Source organism: Aquila chrysaetos (assembly GCF_900496995.4).
Source record: "Aquila chrysaetos chrysaetos chromosome W unlocalized genomic scaffold, bAquChr1.4 W_unloc_2, whole genome shotgun sequence".
NCBI classification, from domain to species: domain Eukaryota; kingdom Metazoa; phylum Chordata; class Aves; order Accipitriformes; family Accipitridae; genus Aquila; species Aquila chrysaetos.
Window position 1 is genome coordinate 3168702 of NW_024470322.1, and position 19540 is coordinate 3188241.

General features: G+C 45.1%; 1 long non-coding RNA gene across 1 annotated transcript in view; it reads right to left on the reverse strand.

Annotated features, from left to right (window-relative positions):
• Positions 1-6309: 6309 nt before the first annotated feature.
• LOC121232984 overlaps positions 6310-19540 on the reverse strand; it is a 19052-nt gene continuing 5821 nt past the window's right edge. The window contains exons 2-3 of the long non-coding RNA XR_005931790.1: positions 9169-9173; positions 6310-6510 (exon numbers count right to left, since the gene is read on the reverse strand). This is a non-coding gene — a long non-coding RNA (uncharacterized LOC121232984). The remainder of the gene's footprint in view (positions 6511-9168; positions 9174-19540) is intronic.

Sequence of the window (19540 nt, forward strand, 5' to 3'; positions counted from 1 at the left end):
TCTGGCAGACTTGGAAAATTGGTTATATCGGGCCACTTAGAACATCTAACCAACACAGGTATATTCTAGTAGGAGTAGAGGTAGTATCCAGTTTGACCCAAGCCACTGCAACCACAGCCAGCATCCGGAGAATGGACCATTCAAGTGCTAAAGGAGTGGTTTAGTACCTTACCTATGCCTTCTACTATCCAAAGTGATAACGGTTCGCATTTCACAGCAGCCATCGTCCAGGAATGGGCAAGGGGGGAAGGTATTGACTGGATCTTCCATACTCCTTATTACCCTCAGGCAAATGGAATAGTGGAACGAATTAATGGACTGTCCTAGTTTCAGCTGGGATAGAGTTAACTGTCTTCCTAGTAGCTGGTACGGTGCTATGTTTTGAGTTCAGTATGTGAAGAATGTTGATAACACTGATGTTTTCAGTTGTTGCTAAGTAGTGTTTAGACTAATGTCAAGGATTTTTCAGCTTCTCATGCCCAGCCAGCGAGAAAGCTGGAGGGGCACAGGAAGTTGGCACAGGACACAGCCAGGGCAGCTGACCCAAAGTGGCCAACAGGGTATTCCATACCATGTGACGTCCCATCTAGTATAGGAACTGGGAAGTGGGGGCGGGGGGATCGCCGCTCGGGGACTAGCTGGGTGTCGGTTGGCGGGTGGTGAGCAATTGCACTGCGCATCATTTGTACATTCCAATACTTTCATTATTGCTGTTGTCATTTTATTAGTGTTACCATTATCATTATTAGTTTCTTCTTTTCTGTTCTATTAAACCTTTCTTATCTCAACCCACAGGTTTTGCTTCTTTTCCCAATTTTTTCTGCCATCCCACTGGATAGGAGGGGAGTGAGTGAGCAGCTGTGTGGTGCTTAGTTGCTGGCTGGGATTAAACCACGACACTGTTACCGAAAAAGCCGGTCAAAGAAACTCTCTAAGACTCGATTTTGGAGTTTTAGAAAGCAGGCATTCTTTATTGCAGCGCTGGGTGCACGGGGGATCGCTCCACCTATCGTGCACACTGTTACCTACAGCAAACAAAATTTATATTGTTCTAGTCATACATATTCATATTATCATTTACATAGTGTCTACCCTTTGGTCACACACAGTGTGGGTCATCTCTTTCTCCTAGTTAACTGGCCTTGGCAATTTGTAAAACTCAGCAGAACTCAAAGCTTATCATCAAGGCCCAAGGCCTCCTGTCTGTTGGCGCCTTCAGCACATACCATTGACAAAGCTCAAGGTTTTTCTTATCTAATTAATACATACCAAAATTTCAAAGTTTTTCAAGCAAGCAAAAGTTTGTTAGTACAGCGATACAGTAAAATTTTCCTTCTCCTGCCTTTGTTCAAGGCATCAACTCCCCCCTTTTATTGAGACTTTGGACTTACAAATCCAAATCCTCAATACCCAAACTTAATTTTCATCTACATTCAACTACAACAGCTACAGCATTGAATCATTACACAGGCTAAGATGCATACACAGATTACAATTATTGCAATAATGAATAAATTTTTCAACCAAGTCCAATTAGGTAGCCATGAGGTAAGTTTGTGCCATAACTCCTCAAATCCCCAGGACGTATTGTCCTTCGTAACCTGATGTAAGATTTTTGTTTGTTTCCTAATCTCTGCTAGATCAGTAGAAATTCTGCCACTTTGATCTACATATGTGCAGCAGCTCATATTAACAATTGTACAAACACCTCCCTGTGAGGCCAGTAGTAAGTCAAGAGCCATTCGATTTTGCATCGCTACATGAGACAAACTAGATATTTCAATTTGTAATGCCTGTATGGCATCAGTGCTTCTGTTTTCAATGTCCTCTATTACAGTTGATATATTTACCATTGCCTTTTCCAATTCACTAACTCCAAGCCAAGGGATAAACCATCTGGCAAAACTATGGAATCCTGTGGGATGATCTATAAGGGGGTTATGAACCCTCCTGGTTCGTTTGAGAAGAGTTTCCACCCATCCCCTCTGTTCATGCAATTTGTCAGTTATTGTTATAATGGGGACTACAGCTCCTAATGTGCATGCTCTTTGCCAATTGGGAGGTAGTACTTTTCGAGCATGTGTTCCGCATAACCAATACCAACTGCTTCCTGTAAGAGACTGTGTTGTGGGAACATATTTAGCTAACGGTCACAAGAGCATTCCAGACACCTTTAGAAGGCCTTGAACAGAATAAACAAGAAGACAAAAATAAGAAAGATACCAATTAGAAAAACACAGGTGCATATTCCACGATAAAGAGAACTTGGCACAAACAACCTCAATTCGGCAGTTTATCTTGACCAATTAGACTGAAACAAGTCTTGTATGTTTTAGTTAGTCTAGCCAATTATGTCTTATGTTTAGGCGCGTGTACAGTGTTGATACAACTAATCATTAAGTGCAACTGGACGCATGGACAGTGCATGAATAATGTGTGAATAGTGTGTGTAACCAATAGGAGCTAGTTGGACATGAGGAGGGGGAAATGTAGGGTACAGCGTTCGGAAGATCTCGTGATGTCACGGAAAGGTAGAAGGCTAGTCGTCGCCTCCCTATGACATATCAGTAATCCCACCTACCATTGTTAGTATAAAAGGAATTAACTGCGCAATAAAAGATGGAGTTGGCACTCACACCATGTGTGTTATCTGTCTCTTCCCTGGTCCGGCCGACCAGTGATCTAATCGCGGCACCTTGATATGTAGCACTGCTACAAGACTGAATTGTTATCTCCAGCCGTTTGTCTCAAAGATTGTTAGGTGTGAGGGACTGGACTGTCATCTCAAGGAACTAACTGTTTATCTCGAGCCCTTTGTCTCCGAGATGGCCTGTTTAAGCAGGACACTCCTCTGTCCATAAGGACGATTACCAGGCCATTGAGGCATCCAGGGGAGGAAACGGGGCTGGAGCTGATAAGATACTGGTTTCTGGTGTTGATCACAGGAAGGTTGTGTGATAGACGAAACCTGCAGTGTGTGACATCATCGAAATATTCCCTATAAAAACCGTGGAGACAAGCCGAGGGGGCTCCCACCACCGAAGAATTGAAGATTGAGGACCAACGGGACACCGCTGGATCCGTGGTGGTGACTATCCTTGCAATCCTATCCCGACTGCTTGCTTGATTTCTGTCTTCCATTCTATCCTATCGCCACTATTTTCTACTTTTGATAATAAAAGCTCTTTTGGGTATACGGCATTTGACCTCGTTTGTGTCTTAATCTCGCTCTTGGGATCATATCGAAACCTTCCCCAACATTGGATCAGTACACTTCCTTCTGGGACTTGGAGGCCAAAGTGATTTGATGTGTCTATATGACTTAGTGTGGGCCTCCAATATGATCCGGTCCTGTTACATCCTGGGAAACATCCTACAAAAGTTTTGTCATTTCATCTAGCAGTGTAATTATCACACCCATCATCTCCAGACTTAAGGGTGTAGGTACTCAAGAGAGTCATTACCTGGCCTATATAAGCATACAGTGGAATTTAGATTATCTTTTATCATGGTAACTTGTAACTTTCCTTCTTGCCTTTCTCCAGAAAGGTTTGGCCACCATGCATTGTCTGGATGTCCCTTACCATATTGTGGATTGTTAAATAATGATACATTTATTGGCAGTGGCAATCCTATCAAGGGTAGGACTCGGCTGTGTCCGGAGGTTGGCATTTGGGTACAAATCCAACAATCACTTTTGTGGAGTATTCGAGTTATATTCTGTGTTAAGATTAAGTGGAGGTTCTGATCCCAGGATGATATCTGGCACACTTGACTCATTGCTACCACAATTGTTAGAAACAAAACATAAAAATCAGTCATAACTTTTTCAATTTCAGTTTAAGGGGAGACTCTTGTTCAACTGTCCATGAGGTTGGAGCCCTCTTAATCCTGGAATAATGAATCCACGGACCTTTCCCTTGGACCTTGACAGCTGTATAAGTAGTCAGGAGTACCTGGAATGGTCCCTTCCACTTCTCAGTCAGCGGCTCCAAATTCCATGACTTGATGTAGACCCAGTCTCCAGGCTGAAATGGATGGGCTGGTGTATCCAGTTCCAAGGGCCTGCTTGTTGTCATGTACTTTTGCAATTCCTGTAAAGTCTTTCCCAAGGACATTAAGTAATTATTCAAGTCCATTTCCCCTTTAATGTGGATTGTTCCTGGTATATGTGGAGCCTGGTAAGGCCTTCCATAAAGTAACTCATAAGGGCTCAAACTGTTTTTACCATGAGGTTGTGTTCTGATTCTTAACAGTGCTAAAGGTAGCGCTTGTATCCAAGTCATTGATGTTTCCTGACATATTTTTCCAATCTGCAATTTAAGTGTATAGTTCATTCTTTCTACTTTTTCACTTGATTGTGGCCTATAAGGGGTATGGAGATCCCATGTTATGGCTAAGTTTTTACATAATCGTTTTATAACTTCAGCAACAAAATGTGGTCCTCTGTCTGAGGACATTCCTAAAGGAACACCGAACCTTGGGATAATTTCTTTTAACAAGATTTTAGTTACTTCCCTAGCTCTGTTGGTGCGACAGGGAAAAGCCTCTGGCCATCCAGTAAAAGTGTCAATTAGAACAAGGATGTATCTATATCCCCCTTTTCTAGGTAGTTCTGTAAAATCAATTTTCCAATAGTCTCCTGGGGAATTTCCTCCTTTTGTAACCCCAAAAATCAATTTATTGCTAGTATTTGGGTTATTTTTACAACAAATTTCACATTTTCCCAGAATGGATTGAATAATTTCTGTCATTGCTCGGCTTATAACTATCTTTTGAAGATGTTTTACTAAATTTTGAGTTCCCCAATGTACTTTATTATGTTCTCGCCTGGCAATTTCTCTCATTAATGAGGGTGGGATTACCACTTGCCCTGTGGGTGTGACAGCCCACCCATCTGTCTGTTCCTGTGCCTATAAGGCTTTTATTAATTTGGCATCTTTATTATCATATTTAGGTGGTGTTTCAGGTAAAGTTATTTCTTTTTCTGGTAATAATGCCATGATGCCTGTTTCTGCAGCCTCTTTGGCAGCTTTATCTGCCAATTGATTACCTATTTCTGGTGGGGTCTTTCCTGTTTGGTGGGCTTTGCAATGCATTGTTGCAACTGCCGTCGGTTTTTGAATGCTCTCTAATAGTTTTTGTATTTGTGCAGCATGCTTGATTTCAGTTCCTTGTGCTGATAGTAGTCCTCTCTCTTTCCAGATGGCTCCATGGGCATGTACAACTCCAAAAGCATACTTAGAGTCTGTCCAGAAATTAACCTTTCTCCCTTCGCTCAGTTCCAATGCTTGAGTTAAGGCTATTAGTTCTGCCTTTCGGGCTGATGTTTTGGGAGTTAAGGCTCGTGCCTCTATTATGCCATCTAAGGTTGTCACAGCATATCCTGACAGTCTCTTCCCATCACGAACAAAACTGCTGCCATCAGTATATAACTCCCAGTCTGGATTTTCCAACGGAATGTCTTTAAGATCCGGACAGCTAGCATATATTTCCTCTACAGTTTGTAAGCAATCATGTTCTGGTGAACTCTCCACTTGATCAGTGGAGAGGAATACTGCTGGATTTACAGCTGAAGTGGTCTTGAGATTGATGTCATCTTGTTCTAGTAGTACCATTTGGTATTTCAGCATATGGCTGAGGGACAACCAATGCCTCCCTTTTTGTTCCAAAACTGTGACTACCATATGTGGTACATATACAGTAATCTTTTGTCCTAAAGTTAGTTTACGAGCCTCTTGAATTAATAATACTGTCACTGCTACTGCTTTAAGGCAGCTGGGCCATCCCTGGCTTACATTGTCCAATTGCTTGGAAAAATATGCTACTGCTCTCCGTTGTCCTCCCAGAAATTGTGCCAGGACCCCCCAGTGCTAATCCTTGTCGTTCATAAGTGAAAAGCTCAAACAATTTTGTTAGGTCTGGCAAACCCAGGGTGGGAGCTTTCATCAGGGTTTGTTTTAGTTGCTTAAACGCGGCTCTGCTGTCGTCTGTCCATTCTAGGGTGTCTCTTTGTGAGTCTTTTAGTAATTCATATAAAGGTTTTACTAACAGTCCATAGTTTGCAATCCACAGGCGACACCATCCTGTCATGCCTAGGAATGCACGCAGTTCTCTTGGTGTATTCGGCTCTGGGAGACGGCATATAGCCTCCTTTCTTTCAACTCCCAGGCGTCTCTGTCCTTTTAGAATTTCGAAACCCAGATAAGTGACAGTTTCTTTTACAATCTACGCCTTCTCCTTTGATACCCGGTATCCGCTATGTCCCAAAAAGTTCAAGAGGCTTATGGTCAAAGAAAAACATTGTTCCTGAGTCTCTGTTGCAATTAGGATGTCATCTACATATTGTAATACAGTTCCCTGTCCATTTTCTTTTCTCCAAATCTCTAATTCCTTCGCCAGCTGATTTCCAAAAATAGTTGGACTATTCTTGAAGCCTTGTGGTAGAACTGTCCAAGTATATTGTGTCTTTTGCCCTGTTTCAGGATTTTCCCACTCAAAAGCAAAAAGCTCCTGACTGTTAGAGTCCAAAGGGATGCAGAAAAAGGCATCTTTCAGATCTAAAACTGTAAACCAGCCTTGTTCACTGGTGAGGGTAGTTAGTAATGTATACGGGTTTGCAACTACGGGATGTATATCTTGTACTATCTGATTGATTGCTCTAAGATCCTGGACTAAATGGTAATGTTTTCCATTAGTTTCTTTACTGTTAAGATGGGTGTATTGTATTTTGACTCACATTCTAGTAGCAATTTATATTTCAAGAATTTTTGAACTATTGGTATCAAGCCAGTTCTCGCTTCTACTTTTAAAGGGTATTGTTTAATTCTTACTGGTAATGATCCTGGTTTTAGATCAATTCTTACTGGTTCCGCTCTCTTAGACCTTCCTGGAACTTCTCCTGCCCAAACGATGGGAATCACTGCATCTTCTGTTTCTCGAGGTATCTTGCCCCTTTTGGGATTTGTATCCTGTAACAACAAGACTGTGGCTTCAACATATTTAGATTCTGGGATTAAAATTTCAACTTCCCCATCCTTGAATCTGATTTTAGCTTCTACCTTTTCAAGTAAATCTCTACCCAATAAAGTTTTCGGAGAATTTGGCAAATATAAAAACTGGTGAGTAACCCATTTTTTTCCAAGTTTAAATTTCAGGGATTTGAAAAATGGCCAGGTCTCATGAGTCCCTGTCGCACAAATGACATTTATGCTTTTGTTACTTAAATTTCCTTCTAGTGTATTTAAGACCGAATATGTAGCCCCAGTGTCGACTAAAAATTCTATTTCCTCATCTCCCAGCTTTGCTTTAACCAGAGGTTCCGCTGGGAGAGGTTCTTCCAGTCCATATCAGTCCTCTCTCACTGCTTACTTCAAACACTTCTCTCAGCACAGCCACAAACACATTTGATTCCTTTTTCTTTTAACATTCCTAATCCTTATCTCACTTGTAATTTCCCTGCAAAAGCGGATGCCAGTAAATCAGCCTCTTGTTGCTTTGCTCCTCTTTTTCTTTTTTTCTTTTTTTTTTCTGCTCAGTTTTCTGCTTTTCTTTGTGCTCATGGTATACAAACACAGCAACACTCAAAATCAAAAACTTTATTTTCAGAAAAAAAGAAATTACAGCAAAATACTTGTAAAATATGGAATTGCAACCATACCAGGGGCTCAGATGGTGAAATTGAGCTTATAGGATTTATTGACTTCTTTCAGGAGAATAAAAAGACTAATTTATCAGGACACCAGTTCTCTTCTCTCACAATACCTTTAATTTAGATGTTTTGCTCATAGACCCGCTGTAATATGATATAACACCAGTGCTGACAAAAAATATAAGAATGATGCCATCTGTTGTTGGATTGGATACAGATTTTAATTCATTTAGCTGGACAACAAATCTGAATTGTTCACAGCAGATCTAAGCAGGGTATTGAAGGGGGAATTCAAATTGTAACTGCTCAGCAGTGGTAATTTGTGACCAAGGAATGATCTGGCATGGAGGGCAAGAAGGCCCAACTACAAGAAGAGCTTAAACTGGCTGGAAGCAGGAATGCCAGAGACAGAATGACTCCCTCTAAGGGAGTGAAGTTTCCCTGGGTGATGAGATAAGAAACAGCCTCAGCATTGTCTTGTAGCCATCCTGGAATGCAGTGCTCAGGGGCCCAAGCTCAGGGGCCACCTTCCGGCAGCAGAGCTGGGCTGGGGGATGGACCTAGGGCCAGGCTGAGGTGCCCCATGCAACCGCTCATGGGATTAATGCTGGTGCAAGTGTATATAAGGAATCATGACGCATTGTTTGGGTGTAAAGTCCCAGGTTATGGGAGGTGATAACCGTCCTAGGAATCTGCCCAAATCCTTCCATATACCCTGCCACCCAGGGACTGGCTGCTTGAGGGCACATTTCAGTATTGCCTCACCCGAAACTTGTCTCCTCTTATACCAGGATGAGACCAGATTCCACAATACCCATAATATACCACCAGTATTAATTATTAGTATTGAACAGCTCACATAAGGGTGAACAAGGACCTCGGGAGCCTGCATAATAAAGCCATCCACACCAATCTCAGGTAGGAAGAGGGAGATGTATTCCCTCATCTCCTCCACAAGATAGCTCCCACAGCACAGCAAGGCCATCAGTGCCAGGGCAAAGCACATAGCCATTATTTGTATTAACATGTTCCCAAGCTCAGCAAAATAGAGATAAGCAAAGCAGCCAACAAACTCCGTGATGTGCACAGGAGCTTGCCACTTAATAACTAGCTATAGCACGCTTAATGCAAAACTGCCGTTGTTGTGCTCCATGTTGGGCGCCAAAAAGGACTGTGGTAGGTTGACCCTGGCTGGGTGCCAGGTGCCCACCAAAGCTGCTCTATCACTCCCCCTCCTCAGCTGGACAGGGGAGAGAAAATATAACAAAAGGCTCGTGGGTCAAGATAAGGACAGTTTAATAAAGCGAAAGCAAAGGTCGCGCGCGAAAGCAAAGGAAAACAAATGATGTTATTCTCTACTTCCCATCAGCATGTTACCGAAATCTGGAATAAAACTCCTTAAAACCAATGTGATGTTAAGAAGCAGGCACGTCGTTTATTGCAGCGCTGGGGACACGGGGGATCGCTCCTCCCAAGGCGTGTCCAACTTAGTATTAAACTCCATCAGTTTTATACACTTTTTCTGTCAAATCATCGTTACATAAGTTTCTTTACGTAAAAATGCATACTATGCTTGCTCTTAAATTTAACCTTTATAATGATTGGTCCTTTGATTATATAACCTTATCAATATTCTTATTTAAAAACAATCATTGGACAATTTCACTTAGCTCTACTGATTGGAATCCTTGATATTGAAATCAAGATGGGAAGGGTAAGGAGGTTTCCAAGCAGCAAACTGGTGTCCATGATGGTCTCCTTAGTTTCTTGTCCTTGCTCTTTGAAGCTTAACACAGTTTCAATTACAGTTTCAATCACAGGTGGTCAGTTCCAATATTGTTCTCATCTAACGTACAGGAACATCTAGTCATGAGAGCGAAGAACTACAAAACTTACGAGTAATTACTAGTTAATCACTCAACTACACTTTATATTTACCTCTATTGTTTCAATCATAATGTTACTTTCCAAACACTGATGCCTTGAACAAAGGCAGGAGAAGGAAAATTTTACTGTATCGCTGTACTAACAAACTTTTGCTTGCTTGAAAAACTTTGAATTTTTGGTATGTACTAATTAGAGAAGAAAACCTTGACCCCTGTCAATGGTATGCACTGGAGGCGCCAACAGACAGGAGGCCTCGAGCCTGATGTGCGTCAACAGACAAGAAGCCTTGGGCCTTGATGATAAGCTTTGAGTTCTGCTGAGTTTTTGTAATTAAAAATTGCCAAGGCCAGTTAACTAGGAGAAAGAGATGACCCACACTGTGCGTGACCAAAGGGTAGACACTATGTAAATGATAATATGAATATGTATGACTAGAACAATATAAATTTTGTTTGCTGTAGGTAACAGTGTGCACGATAGGTGGAGTGATCCCCTGTACACCCAGCGCTGCAATAAAGAATGCCTGTGTGACGGTCTGACAAATTCAATGTCTCAAACATCCGTTAAAGAGCTTTGCTGGAGAAAACGGCCTCTCTAAAAATGCTGGAGTTTTGTGAACAGGACAATGTGGCCAGAGGAGAGGGCCCCACAGAGGGTGGGAACGCACTTCTCCAAAGCCCCAATTCCTTATCTTAAGTGACCAGGAGAACGAACACAATTTATGCCTTCCTGGAGGAAGAAGGCCCCACGGAAGTTGGGACTGTGCTTCTATCTTAAGCAGTCATGCCAGCAGGAAAAGAGGCAACTCCACAATGAACCCCCCCCGCAAAGCTCACTGACCGATTCCAGTGAACCCCAGGTGTGGGAACTGCGCATGTTGAGATCATCAACCAACACACTATAAAAGAAGAGAGAACGAGTCCTCAGTGCGCACCCTCCGGAACTGGATCTCTACGCTGGCTGGACCAACGCTGGACCCAGGACTGGTGAAACCCTTCTCTTCTCGCTTTCTTTCTTTCTTTCTTTCTCTCATTCTCTCTCTTCCTCTTTTCCTTCTCTCTTTTCCACAGTCCCTACACCTCATCCTTTTAAACATAAACCGTTGACCAAGTCTGAGACTAGGAGTGGATCTAGCCGCCCCTGAGCTCCTCTTTGAGAAGGAGTCCAGAAAGCAAGGGGGTCTGCTCTGAACCTCGTGACTCAACGGGAGGGCTCTCCTTCTGACACAGTTTCATGTTCCTTTTTCCATTTCATTTTTCTATACTTCCCTTCTCTTCTCAAACAGCGGCTTAATGACATGTTGCAAGGTTCATATTGATAAGTTCACGTGTACTTGGACAAAGTTAGCTAGGTTGAATAAATGTTGATTGTTGTTTGAACTCCCCTGGTGTCGTTTCACCTTAATTCTGACAAAGGAAATCCACGAACCTGAGTCACTCCAAATTTGGGACGCGACAGCCTGCCTTCTTGTATTGGGTTTGTGTGGCAAGGTTTTGGTAGTGGGAGGGTGGTTACAGGGGTGGCTTCTGTGGGAAGCTGCTAGAAGCTTCCCCTATGTCCCATTGAGCCAAAACCAGCCGGCTCCAAGACAGACCTGCCGCTAGCCAAGGCCAAGCCAATCAGCAACAGTGGTAGCGTCTCTGGGATAACATATTTAAGAAGGAAAAAAAGTTGCGGCGGGCACAGAAACTGCAGCCGGAGAGAGGAGTGAGAACATATAAGAGAAACAACCCTGCAGACACCAAGGTCAGTGAAGAAGGAGGGGGAGGAGATGCTCCAGGCACCGGAGCAGAGATTCCCCTGCAGCCCGTGGTGAAGACCATAGTGAGGCAGGCTGTCCCCCTGCAGTCCATGGAGGTCCACGGTGGAGCAGATATCCACCTGCAGCCCGTGGAGGACCCCACGCCGGAGCAGGTGGGTGCCCGAAGGAAGCTGTGACCCCATGGGAAGCCCATGCTGGAGCAGGTTCCTGGCAGGACCTGCAGATCTGTGGAGAGAGGAGCCCATGGAGCAGGTTTTCTGGCAGGACTTGTGACCCCGTGGGGGACCCACGCTGGAGCAGTGTGCTCCTGAAGGACTGCATGCCGTGGAAGGGACCCATGCTAGAGCAGTTCGTGAAGAACTGCAGCCCATGGGAAGGACCCACGTTGGAGAAGTTTGTGGAGGACTGTCTCCCATGGGAGGGACCCCATGCTGGAGCAGGGGAAGAGTGTGATGAGTCCTGCCCCTGAAGAGGATGAAGCGGCAGAAAATAACGTGTGATGAACTGACCATAAACCCCATTCCCCGGCCCCCTGCGCCGCTGGGGGGGGGTGTAGGTAGAGAATCCGGGAGTGAAGCTGTGCCTGGGAAGAAGGGAGGGGTGGAGGGAAGGTGTTTTGAGATTTGGTTTTATTTCTCATTACCCTATTCTGGTTGATTGGCAATAAATTGAGTTAATTTTCCCCAAGTTGAGTCCATTTTGCCTGTGATGGTAATTGGTTGAGTGATCTCTCCCTGTCCTTATCTCGACCCACAAGCCTTTTGTTATATTTTCTCTCCCCTGTCCAGCTGAGGTGGGGGGGGGAGTGATAGAATGGCTTTGATGGGCACCTGGCATCCAGCCAGGGTTAACCCACCACATCTGGTTTGCAATTACAAAAATCAAGTAATGACTACTCTGACCAGGAATAGAGGGGCCTTGCCTCCAGCCAGGCGGAGTAAAGGGACAACCAGTTCTACTGGACTGTGTAGGTTCTATGGCCTGGAACATCAGACCCATGTGAGTATAAATCTGTGGTGGATACTGGTGCACAGTGTACCCTAATGTCATCAGATTATAAAGGGTACTTCAAGGACCCAAAAGGGTACCAGTGGGCTTTTGGTATAGCTGCCTTGAGTACAGAGAAGATTAAACAGCTGTCTAGCTTGCTTGGCCTCTCAGAGGAGCCTTCTGTTGTTGGGTTGCTGTGGGTTAAAGAATGGCAGGTATCAATTGCTTCTATGATGGTGCACTGGTGACAATATCGCACCAACCAAGGCTCCCTGGTTTCCATCCATAAGCTGATTCATCAATTGGAGAGCCAAGGAGTGATCAGCAAGACTCACTCACCCTTTAGTAGTCCCATATGTCCAGTACGAGCAGCAACAAGCCTTTGAACAAATTAAATGGGAGATAGTTTGTGTGGTAGCCCTTGGGCCAGTCCGGACAGGACAAGATGTGAAAAATGTGCTTTACACCTGTGACTGTTCACTCAGCTCCTGCTCAGATTTTGACTAACACAAAACTCATGCTAAGGCCTGATGTATGCTGGGAGCAGCACCATTAGGTCAAAGCGAGGGCAATATGTACTCAGGACAGCTGGCTAGAAAGAGCTAAAAGGCCATTATCATAGAATCATTTAGGTTGGAAAAGACCTTTAAGATCATTGAGTCCAACCATAAACCTAACACTGCCATTATGCAGCTTGCTGTCTCCTGCAGCTATCATCTTTGCCTATTGATTATCTAGCAGTTTCCTCAGAATCTGCTCTCATGGAAATGGTATAGACCAAACTTCCAAGCTGGAAGGTATAAAAACATCAGCTTACTGTGAAAGCTTTTGAGGTGGATACAACAGCAGCTGGACTGCTGAGGCTTCCGTGCTTCCTGGTGTGATACAGGGGACAGTGGCATTGTGATGGAGTAGGAAGGATGAGCACTCTCACCGTCCGCTAGGTAACTATTTTTCTCATAAGTGCACAAGTTATAAGTTGTGAGTTGTGAGTAAAGAATTAGAGAACCTGTGAGTGAGAAACCTCATGACTTAAGTGATGAATTAGTGAACTGACAGAGTAGTCTGTACAAAGGGGATTGAGCCCTTGTTTTGTCGTGTTTGTTTTTTTCTTTCCTAATGAGCTCATAAAATAAAGTTTAATCTACAGAGTATGTTGTCCTGTAAATTTGAGACATCCAAACAGACCGTGACAAACACCACAGCCAGGGATCATCGCCCCACCTGGAGCTTCTGGTAGAAAGTACCTGGAGAGACTCGAGGTCCAAACTCTAGGGTTTTGGAGCTGAGGATATAGATGATCTGAAGCCTGTTACACTCCAACTGAAAAAGAAATATTAGCAGCTGTCATGGTTTAACCCCAGCTGGCAACTAAGCACCACACAGCCGCTCGTTCACTCACTCCCCCCACAGTGCTATGGGGTAGACAATCAGAAGAGTAAAGTGAGAAAACTCATGGGTAAAGATAAAAACAGTTAATAGGGAAAGCAAAAACTGTGCATGCAAGCAAAACAAACAAGGAATTCATTCACTACTTCCCATCGGCAGGCAGGCGTTCAGCCATCTCCAGGAAAGCAGGGCTCCATCATGCATAACAGTTACTTGGGAAGACAAATGCCATCACTCCGAATGTCCCCTCTTCCTTCTTCTTCCCCCAGCTTTTATATTGCTGAGTATAACATCATATGGTATGGAATATCCCTTTGGTCAGTTGGGGTCAGCTGTCCTGGCTGTGTCCCCTCCCAACTTCTTGTGCACCCCATGCCTGTTCACTGGCAGGGCACTATGAGAAGCAGAAAAGGCCTTGACTCTGTGTAAGACACTGCTCAGCAATAACGAAAACATCCCTGTGTTATCAACACTGTTTCAGCACAAATCCAAAACATAGCCCCATACTAGCTACTATTAAGAAAATTAACTCTATCCCAGCCAAAAACAGCACAGCCAGCATATGAAGGGGTTCAAGCCACTTCAAAAGTAGTTGGTACTGAAGAACAACTCCTCTTGGGACCTCAATTGTCTGTGCTGGGATGGATGTTCAAAGGGAGGGTCCCATCTACATCATGCAACTGATGCTATATGAGTATGTGGGTTGCACTGATAATTCAATGGGTTCGAATGGGAAAACCCTGACCGCCCAGGAATCTGGAAGTGGTCATGACTGGCCAGAAGGGAGAAACTTTGGAGTGTTGCCAGAAGGAGACGACTCGTGCTGAGAGGCCCCACTGTATAATAAATTACCAGAAAATAGCAGCAATATGCCTGTTTACAGATGGATACTGTCATATTGTGGAAAACTATCGAAAGGTGAAAAGCTGCTGTGTGGAGTCCTACATGACAAGTCGCAGAAACCGCGGAAGGAAAAGGTGAATTGAGTCAGTTGCAGAGGTGAAATCCATCCAGTTGGCTTTAGATATTGCTGAAAGAGAAAAATGGTCAGTACTTTATACTGACTCATAGATGGTGGCAAATGGTCTGTGGGGGTGTGGCTACAGTAATGGAGTGGACCAACGGGCAGCACAGAGGGAAACCCATCTGGGCTGCTGCATTGTGGCAAGATATCTGCTCGGGGTAGAAAACCTGGTTGTGAAAGTACATCACGTAGATGCTCACATACCTGAGTTGTGCCACTGAAGAACATTGAAACAATGAGCAGGTGGACCAGGCTGCTAGAATTGAAGTTGCTCAGGTGGATCTGGACTGGGAGCATAAGGGTGAGCTATTTATAGCTTGATGGGCCCATGACACAGCAGGACACCTAGGAAGTGGATACAACATACAAATGGGCTCGTGATCAAGGGGGTGGACTTGACTATTGATGCCATTGCACAGGTTATCCATGAATGTGAAATGCGTGCCATAATCAAAGAAGCAAACAGCTAAAGCCTTTTGGTATAGAGGATGATGGCTGAAATATCAATATGGGGAAGCTTGGCCGATTGACTATATCACACAAACCACGAACCTGCCATGGCAAAGCGTCATGTGCTTGCCATGGTGGAAGAGACTACTGGATGGTTAGAAACATACCCTGTGACACATGCTACTGACCAGAATACTATCCTGGGCCTTGAAAAGCAGGTCTTGTGGCAACACAGCATCCCAGAAAGAATTGAATCAGACAATGGGACTCATTTCTGAAACAACCTCAGAAACACCGGGGCCAAGGAGCATGGCATTGAGTGGGTGTATCACCTCCCCTATCATGCACCAGCCTCCGGGAAAAATTGAACGATACAATGGACTGTAAAAACTACACTGAGAGCAATGGGTGCTGGGACATTCAAGCATTGGGATACAAATTTAGCAGAAGCCACTTGGCTAGTTAACAGTAGAGGATCTGCCAGTCAACCTGGCAACCGATGGTGGATGAAGTGGCTCGCCAACTCCGTCAATACAAAGAAAATCTCTCCTCCTCCCTACAAGCCTGCATTTTGGCTGTGGAGAAGTTGTCCCAGGATTTCCAGCAATTCAAAGAGGATACGTCCTATTGCCTACCTCTAAGGACCAATGTCTCAGCTATTAGGAGTGAGCGTTCCTCTGCCCAAGAGAGAGAATATAGAAGGTACACACTGCAAGGTGCCCTGTGGTTTTACCTATGTGACCACGGAGAGGACATGAGGAAATGGGATGGAAAACCTACCTCGGTCCTAAATGCACGGGTACGTGAGCTGCAAGGAAAAACCACCACAAAAGGGGATTCTACTAGGAAAAATGCCGCTCCAGTTTCCAAACAGAGTAGAAGGGCTGATCTTATTTCTGATTCTCTTGAAGGGACTTCTGAGCCAATTTATGAGAAGCGAGTACTGGATACTCTAACCAGAATGAGAGGGGCCCTGCCTCCAGCCAGGTGGAGGAAAGGGATAACCGGGTCTACTGAACGGTGTGGATGCGATGGCCTGGCACATTAGACCCACAGGAGTACAAGGCTCTAGTAGACACTGGTGCGCAATGTACCTTAATGCCATCAAGCTATAAAGGGGCAGAACCCATTTGTATTTCTGGTGTGACAGGGGGATCCCAAGAGTTAACTGTATTGGAAGCTGAAGTAAGCCTAACTGGGAATGAATGGCAGAAACACCCCATTGTGACTGGTCCGGAGGCTCCGTGTATCCTTGGCATAGACTATCTCAGGAGAGGTTATTTTAAGCACCCGAAGGGGTATCGATGGGCTTTTGGTATAGCTGCCTTGGAGATGGAGGGCACTGAACAGCTGTCTACCCTGCCTGGTCTCTCTCAAGACCCTTCGATTGTGGGGTTGCTGAGGGTTGAAGAACAACAAGTGCCAATTGCTACCACGACGGTGCACCGGCGGCAATATCGCACCAACCGAGACTCTCTGATTCCCATCCACAAGTTGATTCGCCAACTGGAGAGCCAAGGAGTGATCAGCAAAACTCGCTCACCCTTTAATAGTCCCATATGGCTAGTGCGAAAGTCTAATGGGGAGTGGAGACTAACAGTTGACTATCGTGGCCTGAATGAAGTTACACCACCACTGAGTGCTGCCCTGTCAGATATGCTAGAACTTCAATACGAACTGGAATCAAAGGCAGCCAAGTGGTATGCCAAAATGACATTGCTAATGTGTTTTTCTCAATCCCTTTGGCAGCGGAGTGCAGGCCACAATGTGCTTTCACTTGGAGGGGCATCCAGTACACCTGGAATCGATTGCCCCAGGGGTGGAAACACAGCCCCACCATTTGCCATGGACTGATCCAGGCTGCACTGGAAAAAGGTGAAGCTCCAGAACACCTGCAATACATCGATGACATCATATGGGGCAACACGGCAGAAGAAGTCTTTGAGAAAGGGAAGAAAATAATCCAAATCCTTCTGAAGGCTGGTTTTGCCATAGGATATCCAGTTTTTAGGAATAAAATGGCAAGACGGGCGTTGTCAGATCCCCATGGATGTGATCAACAAAACAGCAGCTATGTCTCCACCAACTAATAAAAGGGAACACAGGCCTTCTTAGGTGTCATGGGTTTTTGGAGAATGCATATTCCAAATTACAGTCTGATTGTAAGCCCTCTCTATCAAGTGACCCGGAAGAAGAAGAATTTTAAATGGGGCCCTAGCAACAACAAGCCTTTGAACAAATTAAACGGGAGATTGTTCATGCAGTAGCCCTTGGGCCAGTCCAGGCAGGACAAGATGTTAAAAATGTGCTCTATACTGCAGCCGGGGAGAATGGCCCTACCAGGAGCCTCTGGCAGAAAGCACCTGGGGAGACCCAAGGCCGACCCCTGGGGTTTTGGAGTCGAGGATATCGAGGATCCAAGGCTCGCTATACTCCAACTGAAAAAGAGATATTGGCAGCATATGAAGGAGTTTGAGCTGCCTCAGAAGTGGTTGGTACTGAAACACAGCTCCTCTTAGCACCCCGACTGCCAGTGCTGGGCTGGATGTTCAAAGGGAGGGTCTCCTCTACACATCATGCAACTGATGCCACATGGAGTAAGTGGGCCGCACTGATCACACAACGGGCTCGCATAGGAAACCCCAGTCACCCAGGAATTTGGAGGTGATCATGGACTGGCCAGAAGGCAAAGATTTTGGAATGTCGCCAGAGGAGGAGGTGACGCATGCTGAAGAGGCCCCACTGCATAATAAACTGCCAGAAAATGAGAGGCAATATGCCCTGTTCACTGTGGGTCCTGTTGCATTGTGGGAAAGCATCGGAGGTGGAAGGCTGCTGTATGGAGTCCTATACGACAAGTCACAGAAACTGCTGAAGGAGAAGGTGAATCGAGTCAGTTTGCAGAGGTGAAAGCCATCCAGCTAGCGTTAGACATTGCTGAAGAGAAAAGTGGCCAGTGCTCTATCTCTATACCGACTCATGGATGGTGGCAAATGCCCTGTGGGGGTGGTTACAGCAATGGAAGCAGAGCAACTGGCAGCGCAGAGGTAAACCCATTTGGGCTGCCGCACTGTGGCAAGATATTGCATCCCGGCTAGACAATCTGGTTATAAAAGCATGTCACATAGATGCTCATGTACCCAAGAGTCAGGCCACTGAAGAACATCAAAACAACCAACAGGTGGATCAGGCTGCCAAGATTGAAGTGGCTCAGGTGGATCTGGACTGGCAACATAAGGGTGAGCTATTTATGGCTCAGTGGGCCCATGATACCTCAGGCAATCAGGGAAGAGATGCAACATATAGATGGCTCGTGATCGAGGGATGGACTTGACCATGGACATTGTCGTGCAGGTTATCCATGAATGTGAAACATGTGCTGTAATTAAGCAAGCCCAGCGGTTAAACCCCCTGTGGTATGGAGGGCGATGGCTGAAATTTAAGTATGGGGAGTCCTGGCAGATTGACTATATCACACTCCCACAAACTTGCCAAGGCAAGCACCACGTGTTTACAATGGTGGAAGCAACCACCAGATGGCTGGAAACATATTCTGTGCCCCATGTGTGAGAGACTGAAAGAGTTAATGTCTCAAACATTGCGGTGGGGCAAGTTCTGCTTAAAGACAAACCCTGCACAGCAAGGAGCCAAGGTGAAAAGCCCATCAGCTCAGACATCAGCAACAGGAGGGGGGAGGGCTGGAGGGTGCAGCTCCCTGTTCTGATAAGCTCTTCTGATACAAAGATCAAACAATGGCCACTTCTGCAGGGAAGGAGAAGTTACTCTGCAAAGGACCCCCAAGCCCAAAGGCTCACAAACTGCTCATTAACCTGAGGAGTTTGGGTGCCCCCCCGAAGGAGGGGCAAGGATGATAAAAGGACACCAACTGAAGCCCTGGGTGCGCAAGCCCACCGGAACTGGACCCCTTGGCTGACTGGACCCCTCGGCTGACTGAACCAACGCTGGACCCAGGACCGGTGAAATCTTTCTCTCTTCCTTTTCTCTCTGTCTTCTTCTCTCTTTCCTTTCCTTTTCCACAATCCCTACACCTCATCCGTTTCAAGATATAAACCATTGACCAAGTCTGAGACTAAGAGTAGATCCAGCCGCCCCTGGGCCCTTCTCTGAGGAGGAGTCTGGAAAGCAAGGGTGGTCTGCTCTGAACCTCGTGACTCAAAGGGAGGGATCTCCTTATTCCCTGAATTGATGTATATGGTTACACAGTTTACAGAAGTAGTCCTATGCCAATTCCTGTTGTGAGAAACCCTGCCACCTACTACCATGCCTCCCCAGTTCAGTTTGCTTCTGTCATGAATAAAATCTTTAACTGATCGTTTGGTGTCATTTCACCTTAATTTAGCCCGAGGGAATTTCGAATTAAACACGA